A 21615-nucleotide genomic window follows, 5' to 3' on the forward strand; every position below is an offset into this window, starting at 1 on the left:
GCTAAGGATGGCAATGAAGTGGAGACTGTCGTCATCGACGAGGTTACTCCCACATCCGTAGAAGGTGATTTCGTCATCGATGGGGCTCCTGTCGACGAGGCAGTCGGCGACGGGGTCGAAGTAGGCTTTTTAAAGGTGTGTGAAACTTCTTGAGGAAATTCTGTAGGACCGAACTGGCAAAATGCCCGTCTCATCGGACCTGACTGTCCAGGCATTAGCGCTTCCTAATCGTAAGCAGGAAAGCCCACATTGCTGCCTGACAGATATCCAGGACTTGTACTCGACAAGCTAACTCACCGATTGTAGCCTTGGCTCTGGTAGAATGACCGTGCGAACATTCAGGAGGTTGCTTTTTGGCCAAGGCGTAGCAGATTTTAATGCAAAGTACTATCCATCAAGGGATGGTCTGTATGTGCACCGCCTTTCCTTTTTGTCTCCGATGTACCCAACAAAGAGTTGATCATCTACACAGAACTCTTTTTTACAGTCAAGGTAAAAAGATAATGCTCTTTTTGGGTTCATCCGATGAGTCTCTCCTCTTCTTTAGAGGGGTGAGGCGGGGCGTAAAAGGTAGGCAAGGTTATGGATTGACCTACATGAAAGGGAGTTACCACCTTCGGTAGGAAGGATGCTCCAGTGAGAAGGACCAGTTTGTCTGAGTAGATGATAGGGTGAGCTACAGGCACTGATGACAGTGGCTGTAGTTTACTGACCGGGGCAGATTTTATCACCACTAAGAATGTATTTTTTATGCAAAGGAGCCTGAGAGGACAGTTGCAGAGCGGCACAAACGGAGCACACATCAAAAAAGTGAGAACTAAGTTGAGGTCCCCCAGTGGCATAATGAAAGGAGCTGGTGAAAATATATGATGTAGGCCTTTGGGAAACCTGTTTACAATAGGAGACTTGGAGAGGAATGGCTGATCTGGCAAACACATAAATGATGACATAACAGACAGAAAACCTTTCAATGTGCCCAAAGCAGATCCCAGCTGGGCTAGGGTAAGAATAAACAAAGGGTTGAAAATAGAGGGTCAACTTGTTTATTGTACACCAGGCCATGAACTTGCTCCAACTGAAGGTATATACTGTGTTGTGCAAGGGCACCTGGCTGCCAAGATAACATTACAGACTGAGCAGAAGGTCAACAAAACCTGTCAACTATCGTTCCTCAATCGCCATGCATGAAGGCGAATTGTTTTCAGGTTTGAGTGCAGAACCTTGCCCTGTTGTTGCAACAAAAGATCCTCCCAAAGAGGCAGCCTGATTGGAGGACACGTGCTCATGCTCTACAGCTTGGGATACCAGGCTCTCAGTGCCATATCCAGAACCACCAGAATGATTTGGGACTGGTCGTTCCTGATCTACTTGAGGACTCTGGGTAGGAGTGGTATTGGGAGAAAGCTGTACAGGAGGCCTGAGCTCGGAGCAGGAGTGGTATTGGTTGAATGGTGTACAGGATGTCTGAGCTCCACTCAAGATGAAAAGCATATCCGAGTGAGAGCACCCTAGGAAACTCCAGCACACAAAACTGTAGATATTGTGTGTTCTCGACAGAGGTGAACAGATCCAACCAAGGCTCTCCCATTCTTGGAAGAGACCCTGCACCACCTCCAGATTGAGACGCCACTTGTGATCTGTTAGGCATCGATGGCTGAGTTTGTCACCCTAACATTCAGAGAGCCCACTAAGTGTTGAACCACCAGGGATATGCCCTGATATTCCAGCCATGTCCCGAGTTGGAGTGCCTCTTTACAAAGGGTCCACAACCCCATCCGCCCTGTTTGTTGCAATACAACATGGTGTTAATGTCGTCTGTGAACACCTGCACTAGCCTTCCCCTGACTGAACGATTTCAATTCCAGTCAGATCGGTCAGAGCTCCATCAGGTTGATGTGGAGTCCAGATTCTACCGGAGACCAGAGTCTTCTGATCTCCATCCGTCCCAGATGGCCACCCAAGCCCAGAAGTGAAGCATAGGCCACTACAGTCAGGTCTGGGTGGGGAAGGGAGAAGGGTATGTCACTGACCCAATTGTGGTTTGCTATCCACCACTACACGTCTTATGCAGTTCCCTTTGTGATATGGACCAAGTCAGAGAGATTACCCTGTTGCTGTGCCCACTGGAACTTCAGGTCCCACTGCAGAGCCCTCATATGCAGCAGTTATGTGTCACAAAAAGGATGCAGGAGCCAATGAGGCCCAACAGCCTCATAGTCAGTTTCAATTAAATCCAAGGTAGAGGCTGAAACATCGGTATTATAACCAGAATATCAAGGCTCGCTGCTCAGGAGAATAAGTCCGAAACATCACTGTATCCAGAACAACTCAGATGAAAGGGAGTGTCTGAGAAAGAGTCAGGTGTGACTTGGGCACATTGATAGTGAACCCCAGCGAGTGCAGAAGGTTTGCAGTAGTCTGCAGGTGGGAGACAATTGTCTGAGGCGAGCCCACCTTCAACAGCCAATCGTCGAGGTAGGAAAAGACTTTGATTTCTCCACAGATGTGCAGCAACCACCGCCATCACTTTCGTCAATGCCCGAGGGGCTCTGAGAAGGCTGAACCGCAAACTGGAAAGGCCTGTGGACTACGTGAACCGCAGGTAACTCCTGTGGGCTTGCAGGACAGGAATGTAGAAATACTTGTCCTGAAGGTCCAATGCTTCTGGCAGACCGTGAACTGTAGGTAACGCCTGTGAGTAGGAGAGACAGGGATGTGTAAAACGCATCCTGTAAGTCCAATGATAACATCCCGTTGCTCAGAACCCATATTAAGTTGGTCCCCACAACATCAGGTGTAAAAAGCTTTAACCCCCACGGTTAGGCTCAGTTGCTGCTTCCCAAATGGTCCTTTGAACGGGGTTCTAACAACTTTTACAAAGTTATTTGCCATTTTGATTTCAGTTTTGAATTTCATGTTTTGAATCTGTTGATAATGATGCAAGAAGATCCTGTTCCGAAGAAGTAAATGTCAGGGGACCGGTCACGTAGCATTTTCTGGCTAGCAGCGCCACTAACACAGAGGGTGCGGTAATGTTTGTTGTAAATGCACATGCTAAATACCATTTTGAAATATTCCACTCAAGGGTGGAGTTTGATCCTGTATATTCTAAAACAGTAAACTTTCATACATTCATTCATAGCTTCTGCACTCCCAGCTTATTATGAACCCCATTGCAGTTTGGAACACCAAAACATGTGTCAGGAAGCCCCTGTCAGAGATGCGGGTATGCATGAGACGGACTGTCAAGACTCCATCCCGTCTCATATAGCTCCCCATCTTTACTTTCAGCCTGCGTGGAGTTTGGTGGCTGAAGTTCCATCATCCACTTTGGAAGACAATGGGAGCGGGTTTGATCCCTTTTAGGACAGCGCAGGCCGACCCACGTGGGAAGTCACATGTTCCAGGTGGAGGAAGGACAAGAGGAAGGGAGGAGCCACGGGTCAAAAACAGAGGAAGAAGAGAAATGGAAAACGTTGGAACACGACAACAAGGAGGAAGGGCTTATTTGGCAGAGAAGGCTGCTCCCGTGTCAAAGAAGGAGGACGAAGAGAAGGAGAGGATAGCTGGTGCTCCTCGAGGTGAACTGGCCGACGGTACTCCACCGACTCCGAGTAAAGCAGACTCGTCCCGTCACAGCCCGGGAGGATCGTGGCTCTTCCAGGTGCGTGGGTGACTACAAGATTTCTTAGCTTAAGGAAAATACAGAAGGGGGTCACAAAGGAGGGGGAGCACAAAGGAGAAGAGTACTAGGTTAAAGGAGGAGGAGGGAAAAGGCATTTGTTTGCTCTTTTTTTCTCTTCTCCTACTGAATGCCTTTACCGTGTGGTTGCTGCTTCAAGTTTTTCTTCACTTGGATACATACTCTCTCCCCCCCCCCCCCCCCCTTTACCATCACTTTCACCAGTTTTTTTTGTCCTTTTCCTGGATTGGTGAACCCCCACTCCCCTACCTGTGAAATGAATAGAAAACAACAAAAAAACACTTACCTAAGCCTTTCTTTTCTCCAAGGGAGAACGTTGGCCAGGAGGACTCCGCCCAAGGGACTGACGCCGAACATCCTGAAGGAAGATGGAGACACGAGATAGACTATTAAAATACGTTTAGTGAACATGATAATAGAAATAAAAGAGTATAACTCACACCTGAAAACGTTGTATAAGTCTTTTCAAACCCAAGCATAGTGCAATACATCACATTTTGGTGGAGAATGCGGGCAGTCCTCCATTAGTTTGCAATAATGGAGAACCTTATACAGCAATTGATACGCGGCCAAGAGAAACTAGAATCGGTCATTGAGAGATAAATGACATCTGCCCAAGCCGATAGAGACATGTTTAGGGCATCTCTGACTCAACATGTGGACTGTATCCAAAGAGTTGCCGAAGGACCGGTTCTCCCTTCCCAGGGGCAACAAACCAGAGAAGGGACACAGGCAGTGTATCCTACTATATCGTTACAGAAATTCCAGCCCAGTGAAGATAGAGGATGCGTTCCTCCTAAATTCTGAAAGGGATGCTCAGGCCTGTGGATGGCCTGAGGTGAAATAGCGGTTCTTTTTGGCACCATTACTAACTGAGGAGGCTTAGGCAGCCTACCACATGGCAAATCCCACGGGAAATACCAGTTATAAAGAAATAAAGGAGATCTTCTTGGATCACCTAGGGATGGATCCCGAAGCATTTAAGGTACGGTTCAGGAAAGAACATGGTCACCCTGGAGACACCCCTAATACCTTGTTCGTTAGGTTAAAGGCAGCTGCTGATAAGTAGCTCAGGCCCCAGGTGAATAGCAAGGAAGATATAATGGCGTTGATTTACTTGGAACAATTCCTGCAGGCCTTACCGGCTCCCACTCAGAGATGGCTGCGACAACAGACCCATCTTTCCATTGAGCAAGCGGTAGACATGGCAACATCCTTCGCAAGAGCCCAACCAAAACCATTGTTGTATGAGCTTGAGAGAAACACATGCCCCGGTACAGGACGTGGACGAATTGAAAAAAAAAGCCTTTTGGGGAACCCACGAAAGAGCGTACTGTCAATAGTGACAACCGCCATTCAAACACCCACAATGCAATGTGTGCAGGGAGTGGGGGCATATAGCGATGTTCTGCCCCCAAAAGAAGACCACTGACAAGCCAATGGATGTCAACTGTGTTCCCAAAAGCATTCTGTATAAAGAGGAATGTGGTTCCTGTTTTTATGTAAGTCTTGTACTAAAAGGAAACAACATTAAGGCTCTTTTGAATTCTGGTTGTAGGCAGTCTGTTGTACAAAGCATTTTTGTGGAAGAGTCACAACTCTGTCCAGACGCACAAATATCTATCCATTGTGTACGTGGAGATGTCCATATCTATCCCGAAGCCCAAGTCCCTATTACATTACCCAATGGATTTTCTATGAAGGCTAAGGTGGGGGTAATGGACACCCTTCCAGGACAGTTACTTTTGGGAACAGACAATCCTGTGTTTCACATATTACTTAAAAACTCCTTGAAGAAGCTCCCAACTCACCCCTCCATTCTTCTCACACAAGCACCGTGGCTGTTGGACGTATCCTTTCAATACGCAGAAAACCAAGACCCCACTCTCCAGAATGCCTGGCAACAAGCCAGGGATACCACAGCCCTGCCCTCTTACCCTCTTTTTCTGAACAAGAATAAATTGCTATATCGGGTAGGGAAACCAGATGAATCTCCCCAACTTGTAGTCCCTCAAAGATTTTGTGAGAAAATTATGTTTTTTGCTCATTCACAACATTTACCGGTCATATTGGCACCGCAAAAATCACTCAGGCAGTGTTAAGATACTTCTATTGGCCCGGTATATACGCCAACATAAATCAGTATTGTAAGGGAGTGTGAAGTATGCCAAAAAAGAAACCCATATACACCACCACCCGTTCCATTACAACCACTGCCTATCATAGGGAAACCATTTGAGAGAATCGGTATGGATTTGGTGGGACCCTTTCTAAATCAATATATATATAAATATATATATATGGAAAATAGGTGTGGGAGCACACTGCTACACCTCCCAGCAGAGTCGCCCCTAAGCATCATGGTTGATGCAGTCTGACAAGCGAGTACACTTGCAAAGTCTTTAGAGTGGGTGCAGATTAGTGCTGGCCATCTCTGGACACGTGTTTCTAGATTATTATCTGTCATCAGCAGAGATTAGGCATTATTTGGGGTTGCTGAGCAGGCTGCCGTATCCTTGGAACGTAGTATCTCTCCAGGCGCGCAGGTGCCTCTCCACGAGCTCGTCAGCCCACAGCGGCTCAAGGGAGCCTTTTAAGTAGAAAATAGGTGTGGGAGCACACTGCTACACCTCCCAGCAGAGTCGCCCCTAAGCATCATGGTTGATGCAGTCTGACAAGCGAGGTACACTTGCAAAGTCTTTAGAGTGTTTCATATATATATTGGTCATAATCAATTGCGCAAAAGATATCCAGAAGCATTTCTCTTACGAACACCAAATACTAAAACCATCAGTGAGAAATTGTTGGAAATGTTTTCTAGGGTAGGATTTCCTACAGAAATATTAACAGACCAAGGGACTCCATTTGTGTCTCGCCTTATGAAACAGGTTTGTAAAGCTCTGAATATTTCCCAAATGCAAACATCTGCATATCAACCTCAAAAAGACGTTCTGTGTGAAAGGTATAATGCTACCTTGAAGCTTACTCTCAAAAAAATGTTGTCTACTGAAGGGAAGGAGTGGGATATGCTCTTGCCTCTCGCTCTCTTTGTTATCCGTAGTCAGACTCAGAGTAGATTGGGCTGCTCTCCATTTGAACTTCTTTATGGAAGACAGCCCAAAACACTATTGGAGATGACGAAGGAGGCGTGGGAGCAAGAGACTCAGGAAGACACTCAGAATCTTCTAGAGTATACTCAAGCATTAAGATCACGTCTCCAGAAATTACGAGACTTTGCATCTGCTAACCTAGAACAAGCTCAAAGAAGCCAACAATATTACTGCAACAAAGGAAAGAAATTGAGACAATTAAAAGTCCATGATTGGGCCCTCGTGCTCATTTTTTGAACTACATGGGGTAACTGACCATCAAGCCATGTTGTGATGTATTGCACTATGCAGGGGTTTCAAATGACTTGTAAAACGTTTTCAGGTGTGAATTAAACTCTTTTATTTCTATTAATTGGTCTATTCTCACAGGATGTTCCAGGAGAGGCACATAATCTTAACAATGGGTCTAATTACAATGTTGGTCAGAAAGCCTCCTATGGTGCCCCCCCTCCTTCACATCCCTGCACCGTGTGGCAGCACAGTGAAGTTCTTGCCACACGGTGCAGGGATGTGTAAAATCTTTCCTTTTTCAACGGGAGCTTGTTCTACAGGCGGTTACGGCCCGCTACACAAGCCCCCATTGAAAAATGGAGGTTTGCGACCTCACCATGTGCGGTGTCATCCTAATTGCTGTGTCAGAACCACCGAATTGAGGTTGGTCGGTTCCCCATCCGCAGGGATGTCGGTCCAGGGCATCTCCAACCGATATCGTAATCAGGGTCTATGTGTCATCCCCCTGGGATAGTACCACCTGTAGAAGTGTACCACATGGGGAACAATATTTCTGAGTATTTGTACTACTACTACCCACATTAGATGTGTGAGCTGAGATGTTGAAGCAGATACAGAATGAGCATGGAGTAGGACTTGCTCTAGATTTAGGGATTAAATTAATGAGCGATTTGAAGACATTCTCCTCGATAGTTCTACGTAACGTTTGCAGAGAAGCCACTATTCTGGTAGCACAGCAGTAGTTGGCAGCAGTTCGCCCTTCCAAAGATTATTTCAGGGTAAGTATACTCAGTATAATCAAGGGGATCACCAGCCGGTTTATTCAATAAAGGATTTGTGACTGTAGGCATCTCGATGGCAACATCAGGCCTGGGGGGTAGGTGCCGGAGCCAAAACAGAATTTCTCAGCATCGCTGGACAAGAGACCGCAGGTGTCACACTAAGAAGAGTCGGCCACTCGTTGTAATTTGACATTGTCAATGGAGATGTACCTGTTTTCCTGGCGACCATGAAGTGGCGGTAAAATGACTGGTATTGTGCCCTACACGCCAAGTATAGGAACTGGTGCTCGATATGAGGGGATGAACTCCTTCTTGTTCTCCACCTTCTAACGGACCAGGTCACCAACTCGGGGTAGTCAGCCATCTACTGAAATCTGAAGAGCAGCATCAGATGTGGAGGGCAAGTGTTCCTTTGCAAGACTATCTCTGGTCTTTTGTAGGTTCTCTAAAACATCAGAATGGTCATCTACGTCAAAGGATGCGGCAGACACCGCCATGTCTAGACCCTCAAGTTCCGAAACAAATATTTTGATGCCAAAGAGCATTTTGTATGGGGTCCGCCCACCCAGAGACCTTCTAGGGAGATTGTTAAGTGCATGTTGAAAGCTATAGAGATGGGCTAGCCAGTTCCTGCCTGTACCTAAAACCTTAGCTGTCAAGGATTGCTTTAAGTCACGATTCATCCGCTCCACAACACTATTGCCCTCAGGCTTGCATGGAGATGAAAATTTGACTTGGACCCCCAATGAACACATGGCATCCTTGTACGCCTTAGAGGCGAACGCTGGACCCTGGTCCAAATGAAAGGTACCACATGCAAAAATTCCCACAAAGACACGCAAATCCCTTACGACAGTGCAGACATCAGCACTTCTTTGTGGCCACACCCAAACAAAGCGTATGCACAAATCTACTGCAACTAAGATGTACTTATATGCAGTATCTGAGGAGAAAGGACCGCAGTAATCCAAATAAACAGACCCAAGTGTCTGGGCCGGGCGTGCAGCAGTTAAAGGTTTAATCTGCTGGCATATGTCAGAATGAAGGACATAATCAGGCGTCTGTTTGTACAATCCACGCGACCACTAACGATGTTGTAGGAGAGGTACAGTAGCTGACACGCCGGCATGTGCCGAGGCCATGCCCTCGTGAGCCGCTGTTATCAAAGCCTGCCTGCGGTCCACTTTGGGAATCAACCTGTCACCAACGTCGTTAACTCTCACATGGGGAACATTATCAGGACTTAAATGATAGGATTATTTGAAGGGAAACCTCTAGGGTAATTACCTCCCTTCTCTGTTGCAGCAATGGCTGCCAAGATGTCATCATCAATCTTACTTTTGGAACGTGTAACTGCTGCTAATACATATATCGCAACTGCTGTCTTGACTGCTTCATCAGCAAGACCGTTACCAACAGCGTGTACCCCCACGCGTTGGTGATCAAGAGTATGAATTACAAACACGAGTGGGAGACGTTCTTTAAGCGCGGCCACTCAAACCCACAGTGTTTAATTGTGCTACCTTTGGAATCACTATAGTAATTTTGAGTCCAACAGAATAAACTGTTGTTGTATGACTGTACAAAGCAGTAACAGTCACTTACAATAAGAGTAGTCACACCAGGGTCAGCGTACTCCAGTGCAAGCACCAGAGCACGGAGCTCTGCCAATTGGGCAGTACAGTCCCCTAATGTCTGTGTATGCACGGCATCGGACTTGAACTCTCCATTCACCATAGTTATGTAATGCTTTTTTTATATAAGCAAAAAACAATTCCCAACAGGTATTATTAAGAGACAGTTTCAATTGTGCATGCCTTTAGGCATTACTAAGAACAGAAACAAGGAGTCAAATGGATTTTGAAGAGAGGTGGTATTATTCACCAAGGACAAGGGGCATTCAATGTACATTTACAGTTTGAGACAGCACTGTAAAGATTAGATCTTGTGACAACCCAGTGGCACTTGGTGCAAGGTGCTATATACAGTTAAAGTGAAGTGAAAGTGCAAGTGCTTTAAAAACAGCATTGGTGGCGCATAGAATATATTATATACATCAATTACAGCTTCAATTACAAAACAAGTTACAATCACTTGGAAAAAGGTTATTTTCTTGTAAGAGCTTAAAGTGTCATATGCGTCATTTAATTCAGGCTGTGTAGTCGACGGCGTTTCGATCCCCTTTGGTCGGGATCGTCATCAGGACGGGGTTGTCGATAAGTACAGTGAGGAAGCCAAGCAAGGATGCGTGGCTCGTGGCATTCGGGGGAACTGTGCGCCGGTTGCTGGTAGCGACTTGTCCTGGGACTGCTCACGTAGTTGGGCAGCGTCTGAAGAAATGAGGGGCGCAGAAGGCAAGAGCTCATCTGGCGTGGCTATTCAGCAATAAATGCAATAACCAACCATGTTTTTTTTATAATCACATTTTTATTGATGTTTTCAACATAAAGAAGTTCATTTGTAGCAAGTCACATAATCCATTAAAACACCCCTGTCCCTCCCCCATGACATCACCGAGCATATCAGCCTTTGCAGAATAAATTGCTGGTACCCTCCAGGCAAAATGATGTATCGAGGTAGGGCCCATCAAGATGGTAACAAGCCAAACCATTTGCCCCATACTTTACGAAACAGCTCCGGGCAGCCCCGGGCCTCAAAGACGGCCTCCTCCTGTATCCCACACCAATCCACCCCCCTACTCCACCTCCGCAGAGCTGGTGCTTCCGCCTGAGACCATTTAGCTGCAATGTCTCGTTTCGCCACCGCCAGTGCCGATCCCAAGAAGCCCTTATCCGCTTGAGAGTCGTCCAGTCCATCAAACACTCCCAGAAACAGATGTCTTGGGTCATGGGAAACCACCCAACCCAGAGCATCCGTAAGCTCCCTTTCAATCCCTCTCCAGACTGGTTCCAAGGCCGGGCACAGCAACACCATATGGTAAAAGTCGGTCGGAGTGCCAGCACATCGGGCACAGGCCGGGGAGGTTCTTGCACCGGCTGGAAAGAGACGGGCCGGCGTCAAATAGGCCCCGTGGAGGAAGTAAAGCTGGACCAGGCGTAATTTTGAAGATGTGGTCAGGGTTTTGCGTGCCATAAGGGCATCATGCCAATCTGCTTCATCTAAAGGGCCCACCCAGCCCTCCCATTGCTCTCTAAGGCGATCTAAGGATGTGGGGGAATTATTAATCAAGGCCCGATATATTCGGGACACCCCCCCCTGCCCCAGATTCCCCATCATGACTTGGGCCTCCAGAGGACTAAACTCCGGAAGAGAAGTAGGTACAGGGAGGTGAATGTGGAAGGCGTGGCGGAGTTGTAAGCATCTGTAAAACTGGGAGTGTAGGAGTGCGTGTCTGTGCTGTAGGTCAGAGAAGGAACGTATGTGGTCCCCTACCCACATGTCTCCTAATAGGGATATCCCCACCAGGTCCCAGCGGCGAAACCCCTCCAGGGAAGCGGTCTCCCCTAAGCAGGTGCCACACCAGAGGGGCGTTTTCCTAGTCAGCTTCCGATCCCAGCGCACCATACGAAGGGCAGCGCGCCAAGCCATAAGGACCGATCTGGTGATTGAGGCCATGGATTGTGGCACCGGGGAGCCGTACAGGAAGCCCTGCATTTGTGCAAAATCGAGGACAGTGAGCTCTACCCGGTAGGCGGGGTCGGACCAGCCGCCCGCGAACCAATCGTGGATCACAATGAGTTTGGTGGCCAGGTAATAGGCATAGAGGTTGATGACTCCCATACCATCGTCAAAGGGGGGCAGTGGGACAAGGACAGCCGTGAACGCCCTCTCCCCCACAGAAACCGGATGAGCATACTATCTAGTTCCCGGAACCAACCACTTGTGAGAGGGATCGAGGTGTTCTGTAAAATATAAAGGAAGCGGGGAAGGACCATGATTTTAAAAAGGGCGCTTCGTCCCAGCGGATTATGGGGGAGGGACTGCCAATTCCAAAGATCGGTTTTCATCCGGGTGACTAGGGGGGGCGAAGTTGAATGCCCACTCTAGTTCAGGCAGGAGGGTCACCCATACACCCAGTTACTTGAATGACTGCCTCCGGAGGGGGATCACCGCCTGCCAGTCAAAGCAGCCCGTGAGGGGTGGGGGTGACCAGTGTGGATTTTGCCGGATTAAGGCGGAGACCCGAGATTTGCTCAAAGGCAGAAAGGGCTCTCAGAGACCTAGGGCCTGAGCGCTCCGGGTCGGCCAAATAGAGCAAAACGTCATCCGCATATAGAGCAATTTTGTCCACTTGGCTCTGATCCCACTGCCAGCCTCGGATTAGGGGGTCTTGTATTAACGCCGCCAGGGGCTCCATCGCCAGCGCGAATAGGAATGGGGAGAGGGGGCAGCCCTGGCGGGTACCTCTCCGGATCAGGAACGGTTCGGAGAATCTGCCGTTGACAAGCATACGGGCTCTAGGGCTGTTGTATAGGACCTGGACCAGGAGCGAAAGGGGAGGCCAAAACCCATCCTCTCCAGAACGTCTCCCTGGTATCCCCAGTCCACCGTGTCAAAGGCCTTCTCAAAGTCGACAAGGAGAAGGGCCAGGTAGGGGGAGAGTCGATGGCGATGGGCCAGGGCGAGGTGGAGACGGCGGATACAGTGTCGGGTACCCCTGGCCGGCATAAACCCCCATTGATCAGGGTGGACCAGGTCCTGCAGGAGGGGCCGGACCCTTTCGGCAATGGCTGTGGCGAAGATCTTAATTTCAGTGTTTATCAGGGAGATGGGCCTATAGTCGGAGCAGTCCAGGGAGGGTGGTTGTGTCTTTGGGATGACCACGATGGTCGCCACGTCTGATTCAGACGGGAACCCGTCGTCCACCACATGGCGGAAGAGCTCCGTCAGATGGGAACCAGATCCTCACGGAACACAGAGTAGTATTCCTGGGGGAATCCATCCGGTCCTGGCGTTTTGCCGGAGTGTAGCAGGGTGATGGCTCCATGGATTTCCTCCGGAGTGAGCGGGCCGTTGAGGGCATCCGCCGTCTCTCTGGGGAGACCCGGAAGGCATAATCCAGATTCCGCCATCAAGTCCATGAAGGAAGTGACGGGGGCGTGCGGTATAAAGGCCTTCGTAATATTGTGCAAAGGTTTGCGCGATGGCCTGAGATGTCACCAGGCGTTCCCGTGGACCGTGCGGATTTCAGGGATAATGCGGTGGGCTCTAGGGTAGGAGACCAGATTGTGGAGCAGTTTCCCATTCTTGTCACCCTATTCGTAGATACGGGCCACTGAGGTTCGCCAGAGCATTTTGGCCGACTCCAGGGAAAGCCGCCGAATCTCGCCCTGGACCAGAGCCAGCTGTCTGGAGGAATCAGCAGCATCGTCAGCCAGCTGCGCCCGTTCTAAGCGAACGGCTCTGGATTCCAGCTGTGCCAGCTGGGCAGACTGGGCCGCACGCTTTGCATGTACAAGCCCCCTGGCGACTCCGCGAAGCACTGCTATGCCTGCTTCCCAAAGCATTCCCTGCAAAGGGACCGACCCCACATTGGCGGAGAAGTAATGTCGGAGCTCGTGACCGAGGGATTCTACCAGTTCGGGGTACTGTAAATACCACGCATTGAGGCGCCAGGTAGTCCTGAGGCCAGTGGATGGGGACCCAATGTGGATGGCAACGGGGGAGTGGTCGGAGATTCCCCGAGAGAGAATCTCCGCCCCTGACACCAGTTGACAGTCTGTGGCGGACATCAGAATTAAGTCTATACGCGAGTGGGTGTGGTGGGCGGCGGACGTATGGGTATATTGTTCCTTTTGGGGGTTCCACACTCTCCATACATCGCAGAGACCCAGTGCCGAAGCCCAGCCCAATAGGCTCTTCGCAGAGGCGAGCCGCTGCGCCGAGGAAGGGCCCGACACGTCCCTGGAGGGTTAAAGTCTCCCCCGACAACTGTGAGGCCTTGGGGAAGGGAGGAAACTACCCGTGTGAGGTGCCGAAGAGTGGAGGACAGGAGTGCAGGGGGTACATAGGCGCAGAGGAGGTTCAAGGGGTTGCCCCCAACCAAGCCCGACACGGCCACATACGTACCCTGTGTGTTAGTGATGGCGTGGGTGATGGTGAAGGGAAGCCCTCGCCTCAGAAGAATGGCTACCCCCCGGGAGCCCCTGGTAAAGCCGGAGTGCCAGACCTGGTCAAAACCGTATCGTGCCAAGAAGTGGCATTGGGAACCCAGAAGGTGCGTCTCCTGGAGGAGAAGGCATCAGGCATATGCCGGCGGCCTGCACGCAGCACCGCAGTTCGTTTGATGCGATCAAGGAGGCCGTTCACATTCCAGGAGAGGATGTGGAGAGGTGTGTAATAAGTGCGGGTCATATGTAGGAGCGGGGTCTGGTATGCAGCAAGTTAGGCTCGGGGGTCTCCCCCACCAGGGGGAAGGATCCAGCAGTATCTGGGGCTCGGGGGCCCAGTTAAGGCAGACAGGGGCATATGTGGCAGTTGCAGAGGATAGTAGGACTCGCGACTACTCATATGAACAGAGCAAGGCAGCCCGCAGGCGGCCAACAACAACCAAATCTCGAGAGACAACGGTCTCTTCCCCCACCCTCGTCCCCCAACTCCCCCCACCCTATACTTCAGAACAGGAAGCATCTGTCCCCCTAGAACAAGTCACTAATGCCTCGCAAGGAGGCGAATAGCTAAACTAAAACGGTTAGCAACCACGAGATCGGTACGTGGCTGAGTCGGACCCCCTCCATGTGTACGGATAGAGTGTTAACAGCAAATTAGAGGAAGAAAGATAACCAGTATCTGTGGACCAAGGTGTCTAAAGACAGAAGTGCAGGGCTATAAATAGCCCAACCAACTAGTTCGGCAAGCATTGCGTGAGTCCGTGTGAGCCGTTTGGGGTATAAGCATCCGCGGATAGTTCCAGATTGGAGCTGCGGGCCCCGGTGGTAGCGCCGATCAGGGTCCGGTGTCTACATCCGAGCCGCATATCACAGGGCTTCCGGAGAGATCCGAGTCCGACACGGCTCGTCTCAGAGTCTTACTAGGGCCAGGGACACTGCCCATGTCGAACAGGGAGGAGGCCAATGGCTGGGGAGCGGGTCCCCGCTCCTGAGGCCGGGACGGGGAGTGTCGGAGCCGTGCCATCGGTGATTGGGAACCACCACCCCGACGGCCGGCCCTCCTCCGGGATCCCGTCCTGCGTCTCCTGGGCCGCGACACGGTCTGGGTCAGTCGCTCCGGATCCCGCTGGGGCGGCGGGGGAGTAGCCATCGGCAGGAGGGGCCGTTCCTCCGTGAGCCAAGTCCAAGCAGCTTGAGGGGAATTGAACAAGAAGATCTGATTCTGGAAAATTACCTTCAGTCGGCCGGGAAGAGGAGACCATAGCGCAGACCGAGTGCTCTAAGTTTTTGCTTGACCTCAACGTACGATTTGCGCTGTGACTGGACCTCCCTCGAGTAGTCCGGAAAGACCATTATCTTGGAGGCTTGGTAGTGCAGCGGTCCCAGTTCTCTGGCCGCCCCCAACACGGCGTCCCTGTCGCGGAAATTAAGGACATGGAGGATGATGGGACGGGGGCGCCAGGCGGTGGCTTAGGGGCGAGGGAGCGGTGGGCCCGCTCCACCGCAAACCAAGGGGAAAGTTTGCCTTCGGGCATCCAGGAACGGATCCAGGTTTCCACAAAGGTGGCGGTGTTGGTCTTCTCCACCCCTTCCGGAAAGCCCAGGAGGCGCAGGTTGTTGCGGCATGCCCTGTTTTCAGCATCTTCAGCTCGGCGGTGGAGCTCCGAGGTCTACGATCGAAGACGGGCCATTTGCGACTTGAGGGAGTTGACGTCATTCTGCACAGTAGAGAGGCGGGATTCAGCCTCCATGATGCGCTATGTGGCCTTGCGAAGATCCTGCCGAATTATGGCCATGTCAATCCGGACCTCCCCTATCTTATTCTCTACGGACACCTGGGACGTGTTGATCGCCTGTAAGATGGTCGAGAGGTCTTCTCCGGCCGGGTTCGAGTCGGCCTCCGCCTCCCAACCGGGCCTCCGATCCGGCGTTGCAAACTGGTCCATCTTTGTTTGGGTCGTGGAGCCGGAGGCCGGGGGGGCGCGGGGTTTGCCCATAGTTCTTGGCGACCAGCCACCAGACGCCGGGAGGGAGCGGGCGGGAGGCGAGGCTGTGTCGTAGCCACCCGATACAGTGGTCAGGCCTCACCCCAGCTATTACAAAACAGAGTCTTCCACTTGAGGTGCCAGACAGTCCACCCGGGGTCAAGCAGCACCCCGACAGTCCACTCCAGGTGTGGTGTCGTCCGCAGACTGGCCCCAGACCGGGACGCCGCGGGACCCGGACGTCCCAGGGACAATGGCGGGTACAAACTCCAGGCCAGACGGGGCCCCGGGGAGTCCCCCCGGAAGCTCCCCCACACTCCAGCCCCACGTGGCCTTGCCGGGTTATAGGGTGTGCGCGGGCACACCCCACAAAAGGAGGACAGATCATAGGGCCCCCGGTGCACGGTCCCAGGGCTGTCCACCGCTCCTCGAAGGGCCGGTCATGGGGCCCGGCCGAGGGCCGGGCCAGGGGGGCGTAACGGGGCAGTCAGCAGAGGGTGTAGAGCCCAGAAGGGAGCACCAGGTCCAGCATCACCCCACGCGGCTGCCTCAATGAGCCCGACACCCTCAGTCAGCAGGCGTATTCTCCGGAGGGAGATCCTCACGTCCAAGCCACAGCCGCAGCGTCGCTGTCCCTCAGGCGGTGCAGGGGGCCAGTCGCCGCCTCCCCGAATGTCACAAGCCCCCCACAGGCAGCCAGGGGGGCAGAGGTATCTTCTCGTAGGTGGAGCAAAGGGTCTCAGGGTCGCCCTCCGTGGACCCCCAGCAAGCCGCAGTCCTCCGCGGGGGGGCCCCGGGGCCCAGCCAGACAAAGCGCGGGAAAACCGCCGGGCGCCCGCGAAGGCCCAGGAGGCAAGCGGGGGCCTCGGCGCCTCAACCCCCGGGGGCCCTCACCTCAGCGAGAGCACCCGCGGTGATCCGCTTGGCAGCACCGGCCTCAGCACCAAGGGGTCTCAGCGCCTCTCTCCGGCGATCACAACCGCCACTGTCCTCCAGTCCCAGATCGCCGCCACCGTCCAGCGAGGGCCGCAGATGACGTCCGCGGCCACCCGCACCTTGCAGTTCCACACCACACAGTGCCTGGAGAAGGGTCAGCGGCCCCTCGGACCCATGGTCTCGGCCCTCCGCCACCAGGAGAAAAGCTTTGCGGGCCTCAGGGGGACCAGGTGCACAGGTTCAGCCAGCGCTGCATGGGGGCCGCCATGTTGAGAAGATCGGGCCACGCGCGGACAGAAGCAAAGCTGTCACACAGCAGATTCGAGGTGGCCCCAGACAGCATCGGGGGGATAGCAGGCAACACCAGGGTCCCCACACAGGCGATGGATGGCAGATAGGTAGGCTGCATAGGGCGGATGGCAGGTGGATGACGGAGGGGGTTCCGCAGCACTCTCAAAGTGCGACCGCCATCTTGACACAGTTGGCCACGCCCCTCTATGTTATGTTATGTTATATATGAATTGTAGCGTGCACAATTACTCAGGAGTATCCTGGCGCGAACAGACTGAGACCAAGGGAGCCCAAGTAATTAGATGGAGGGGTTGAAAAGATGAGTTTTAAGTAGTTTCTTGAAGACGCGGAGATCCTGAGTATGTCGCAAAAGGTCGGGAAGGTTGTTCCACAGAGTGGCCACTTTTACTGACCACAACTGGCCACCCATCCCAGAGCGACGAAACCGGGGAATGAACAGCAGGCAAAGAGAGGCAGAGCGAAGCGAACGGCCAGGATTGTAAAAGGCCACGCGCTTCTTGATATACGATGGTCCAGAATCATGCAGGGCTTTTTGGGCCAAGGACAAGATCTTAAATTGAACCCACGGAGCCACAGATAACCAGTGTAGGTCACGTAAAAGTAGCCTCACACTGGATCGTTTAGAGATGTTAAATAAGAGTCTGGCCGCCGCATTTTGAATCAATTGGAGTTTATTCGTCAGGTAGATAGGGATGCCAATGAATAAGGCATTAGCATAATCAAGCCTAGAAAGGATAAGTGCCCGGGCCACCATTTCCTTTGCTGATTGAGATAGCAAAGGAAAAAACTTTCTAAAAGTCTTGAGTGTACCAAAACAGGTACCGGTAAGTTTTTTGATATGTTCGGAGAACCGAAGATCTTCCCCGAACCTCCCCTTAAGTTCTTGGCCGGGCTGCCCTCCGATCGTGGGCCTGGGTAGTCTGGCGGCCACAAGGCTTCTCTAAAAAGCGGAGGATATTTGCCATACAACAATATCTCCGATTTTTCTTTGTTGCACTTGAGATGAGCCTGGGCCAGCCAAGTAAACACGGCTGATAAGCACCTCTGAGCACCCCCGGTACACAATTCAGATCCTTTCCAAGTAAATAGAAGCTGTGTGTCATCGGCATATGCCATGATTTTAGCACCCAGCCCCTCAGCCAGTGCAATCAGGGGAGTAAAGTAGATATTAAAAAGTAGCGGGCGCAGAGTAGAGCCCTGCGGGACTCCTGTTGAGGATGAAAAGGGGGGCATCCAGACCTGTTGGGTGCGCTCATCTAAAAAGGATTTTAACCAAGCCCACACCGCACCGGAGATGCCAATGGAGGAGAGACGATCGAGAAGGAGCCGGTGAGGTACCGTGTCGAAGGAGGCAGAGAGGTCCAATAAAATCAGAGCCGCTCTGCCGCCCCCGTCCAGGCACTCCCTAATCACCTCAGCTATCTCAACCAGCGCAGTCTCCGTGCTAAAAGATGTTCTAAAATCAGACTGGGCTGGGTGGAGCGCCCAGATGTTTCCACAACGGTCTCAAGTTGACGGAAGACCACCTTTTCACACACTTTAGCCAGTGCAGGCAGCAAAGAGATGGGCTATAATTGGAGGGCAACGAGGGGTCAGCAGTGGATTTTGTAAGAAGCGGGAAAAGTTTGGCCTGTTTCCATTGAGCAGGTACCATAGCAGAATGAAGTGAGCGGTTGATAATAGTAGTGACTTCCGAATAGACACTCTCTGCTACCCCCGTTAAAGCTCTAGCTGGACACGGGTCCGTAGGAGAACCCGACTTTAGAGATTTAAGGATAGCAAGAATGTCGGAGTCCTCTGCTGGCACAAACTGAGAAAATGAGGGGCGGGTAGAGTTACCGGACAAGGGAGCTGTAGGAGAAGAGGACAACTGCTCCCTTAAGGCCGAACCTAAACTATCTTGGATAGATTGAATTTTGCTAATAAAGGAGGAGAGCTCCTCGCAGCATTGAGGAGAAACTGGGAGAGGCTTTTGTTCCGCACTCGGGGACATAAAACTTCTGACGATCGAAAAAATCTCCTTGCTGTTATTATTGGCTCTCAAAATTCACTCTGCATAGAAGTCACTTTTAGCTTTCTTGACAGCAGCATAATAAACTCTCTGAGGCGCACGAAGCACTGCTTTAGCTGCCGGGCAGTATGCAGCACGCCACTGGCGTTCCAGCTCCAACCACATTATAGTACCAACCACTATCGCGCAGGCCGCTGAATACGCATGCTTTGACCCGTCGCAGGTTGCGCCGAACCATCCGTGTAAATGATACAATGGAAATCCTCAAGCGGGGGCAGGTCAGAATCGCCAGATGAACAAATTCATACTGCAAGTACTACTGAGTTTGCAAAGAGGAATCAAAAATGAAAGTGACATCCGGAGATGTCAAAGATGTTGCCCATTGTATCCACAGAGGATGTAAAGCTTTTGAATTTGGTACACTGGCTTTCGTCACTGCCTCAATGGCAGGATACGGTGTAACAACCAACATGCGTTTCCGCTGCGACAGGGCTCGTTCCTTCAGAATTGCCATCTGCACTGCAGTCAAAACGTTTTCCACAGAGGAAAATCGCATTTCAGCCGAAGTGTACAAGTGTGACTTGTAAGCTATAGGGACTGTGTCACTCTCATTAAATGTCAGGTACGTGAAAACCACCGCCCCCCAGGCACAATTCTTATTACCAGGTTGGTGCGGTTGTCACGAGTCAGTAAGAATTTAGATTCAAGAAGATCACACTGTAAGGATTGCAAAATTGCAGAATGTTCAGGCAGCAAGCAAGATTTGGAGTAAGTAGTTTGTACCAATGCATAAAGCGTCTTGACACGCTGGGCATAATCGGGAATGTAAGTACGCCCCAAATTTAAACAAGCATTGAAAATGCAATAGGTCTCGCAATAGAAGAGTTTAACTTTTTTCGTTTTGCAAATGGATGAGTGGCGTTGCGTGGATGAGTGGCGTTGCGTGGATGAGTGGCGTTGCGTGGATGAGTGGCGTTGCGTGGATGAGTGGCGTGTGAGAGTGGCGTGTGTGAGTGGCGTTGCGTGTGTGAGTGGCGTTGCGTGTGTGAGTGGCGTTGCGTGGGTGAGTGGGGTTGGAATGCAATAGGTTTCGCATTAGAAAAGTTGTAGTTATTGGTCTTGTAAATGACATAATTTATTTATTTTTTCGTTGTTAAAATTGCTAAATTGATGGCTTTGTCATTTACAATGCCAATAGTTATAACTTTTGCGAATGTGACACCTATAGCATTTGGAATGCAACATGTTTTGTATTTACGTGACTTATATGGCAGCTCTGGTCGTTATGCTACATCTCTAGATAGTTTTATCTTTCGCAAATGTGACACCTATTGTAACACAATATGTGTTGTGAGGGTGAGTGAGGGTGAGGGGTTGAGGGTGAGGGGTTGAGGGTGAGGGGTTGAGGGTGAGTGAGGGTGAGGGTGAGTGAGGGTGAGGGGTTGAGGGTGAGTGAGGGTGAGGTGTTGAGGGTGAGTGAGGGTGAGGGGTTGAGGGTGAGTGAGGGTGAGGGGTTGAGGGTGAGTGAGGGTGAGGGGTTGAGGGTGAGTGAGGGTGAGGGGTTGAGGGTGAGGGTGGGTGAGGGTGGGTGAGGGTGGGTGAGGGTGAGGGGTTGAGGGTGAGTGAGGGTGAGGGTGAGTGAGGGTGAGGGTGAGTGAGGGTGAGGGGTTGAGGGTGAGTGAGGGTGAGTGAGGGTGAGTGAGGGTGGGTGAGGGTGAGGGGTTGAGGGTGAGTGAGGGTGAGGGTGAGTGAGGGTGAGGGTGAGGGGTTGAGGGTGAGTGAGGGTGAGGGTGAGTGAGTGTGAGGGGTTGAGGGTGAGTGAGGGTGAGGGGTTGAGGGTGAGTGAGGGTGAGGGGTTGAGGGTGAGGGGTTGAGGGTGAGTGAGGGTGAGGGTGAGGCTGAGGGGTTGAGGGTGAGTGAGAGTGAGGGTGAGTGGTGGGTTGAGGGTGAAGGGTTGAGGGTGGGTGAGGGTGAGGGGTTGAGGGTGAGTGAGGGTGAGGGGTTGAGGGGTTGAGGGTGAGTGAGGGTGAGGCGTTGAGGGTGAGTGAGGGTGAGGGTGAGTGTGGGTGAGGGTGAGTGAGGGTGAGGGTGAGTGAGGGTGAGTGAGGGTGAGGGTGAGTGAGGGTGAGTGAGGGTGAGGGTGAGTGAGGGTGAGTGAGGAAAGCATGTTAATAAAAATGAAATAAAATACTGGTGGTTGTGAGTGGGAAGCGGTATACAAACGAGGGAGCAAGAAAGCAAATGGTCTCCGACGAAGTGCTGAGAAAAAATTGATATAGAGTAAACACTTGTATAAAATTCAAAATAAGCTATATATAGATTTGTCACAACTACACAAAAACTATAGTTCATCAAAATGTGCTCCAAGTCGCAGCACAGTGCAAGTGAACAAGTATTAGGTGCATGGAGAAAGTTAATTAAAAAGAGAAACAATGTCTCTTTTTTGGCTTCTACAATAAATTATTTGCAAGGGC

General features: G+C 51.3%; 1 protein-coding gene across 50 annotated transcripts in view; it reads right to left on the reverse strand.

Moving 5' to 3' along the window:
- Positions 1 to 21615, reverse strand: part of NFIX (nuclear factor I X) — a 5476577-nt gene that overhangs the window by 2079263 nt on the left and 3375699 nt on the right. For 49 of the 50 annotated variants that reach the window (XM_078684524.1, XM_078684487.1, XM_078684527.1 and 46 more), the window contains one exon: positions 3990 to 4061. The exons of the other annotated variant lie outside the window; for it this stretch is intronic. The gene's annotated coding sequence lies outside the window, so the exon portion shown is untranslated. The remainder of the gene's footprint in view (positions 1 to 3989; positions 4062 to 21615) is intronic. 50 annotated transcript variants of the gene reach the window in all.

This window comes from Lissotriton helveticus, chromosome 1_1, assembly GCF_964261635.1.
Source record: "Lissotriton helveticus chromosome 1_1, aLisHel1.1, whole genome shotgun sequence".
NCBI classification, from domain to species: Eukaryota; Metazoa; Chordata; class Amphibia; order Caudata; family Salamandridae; genus Lissotriton; species Lissotriton helveticus.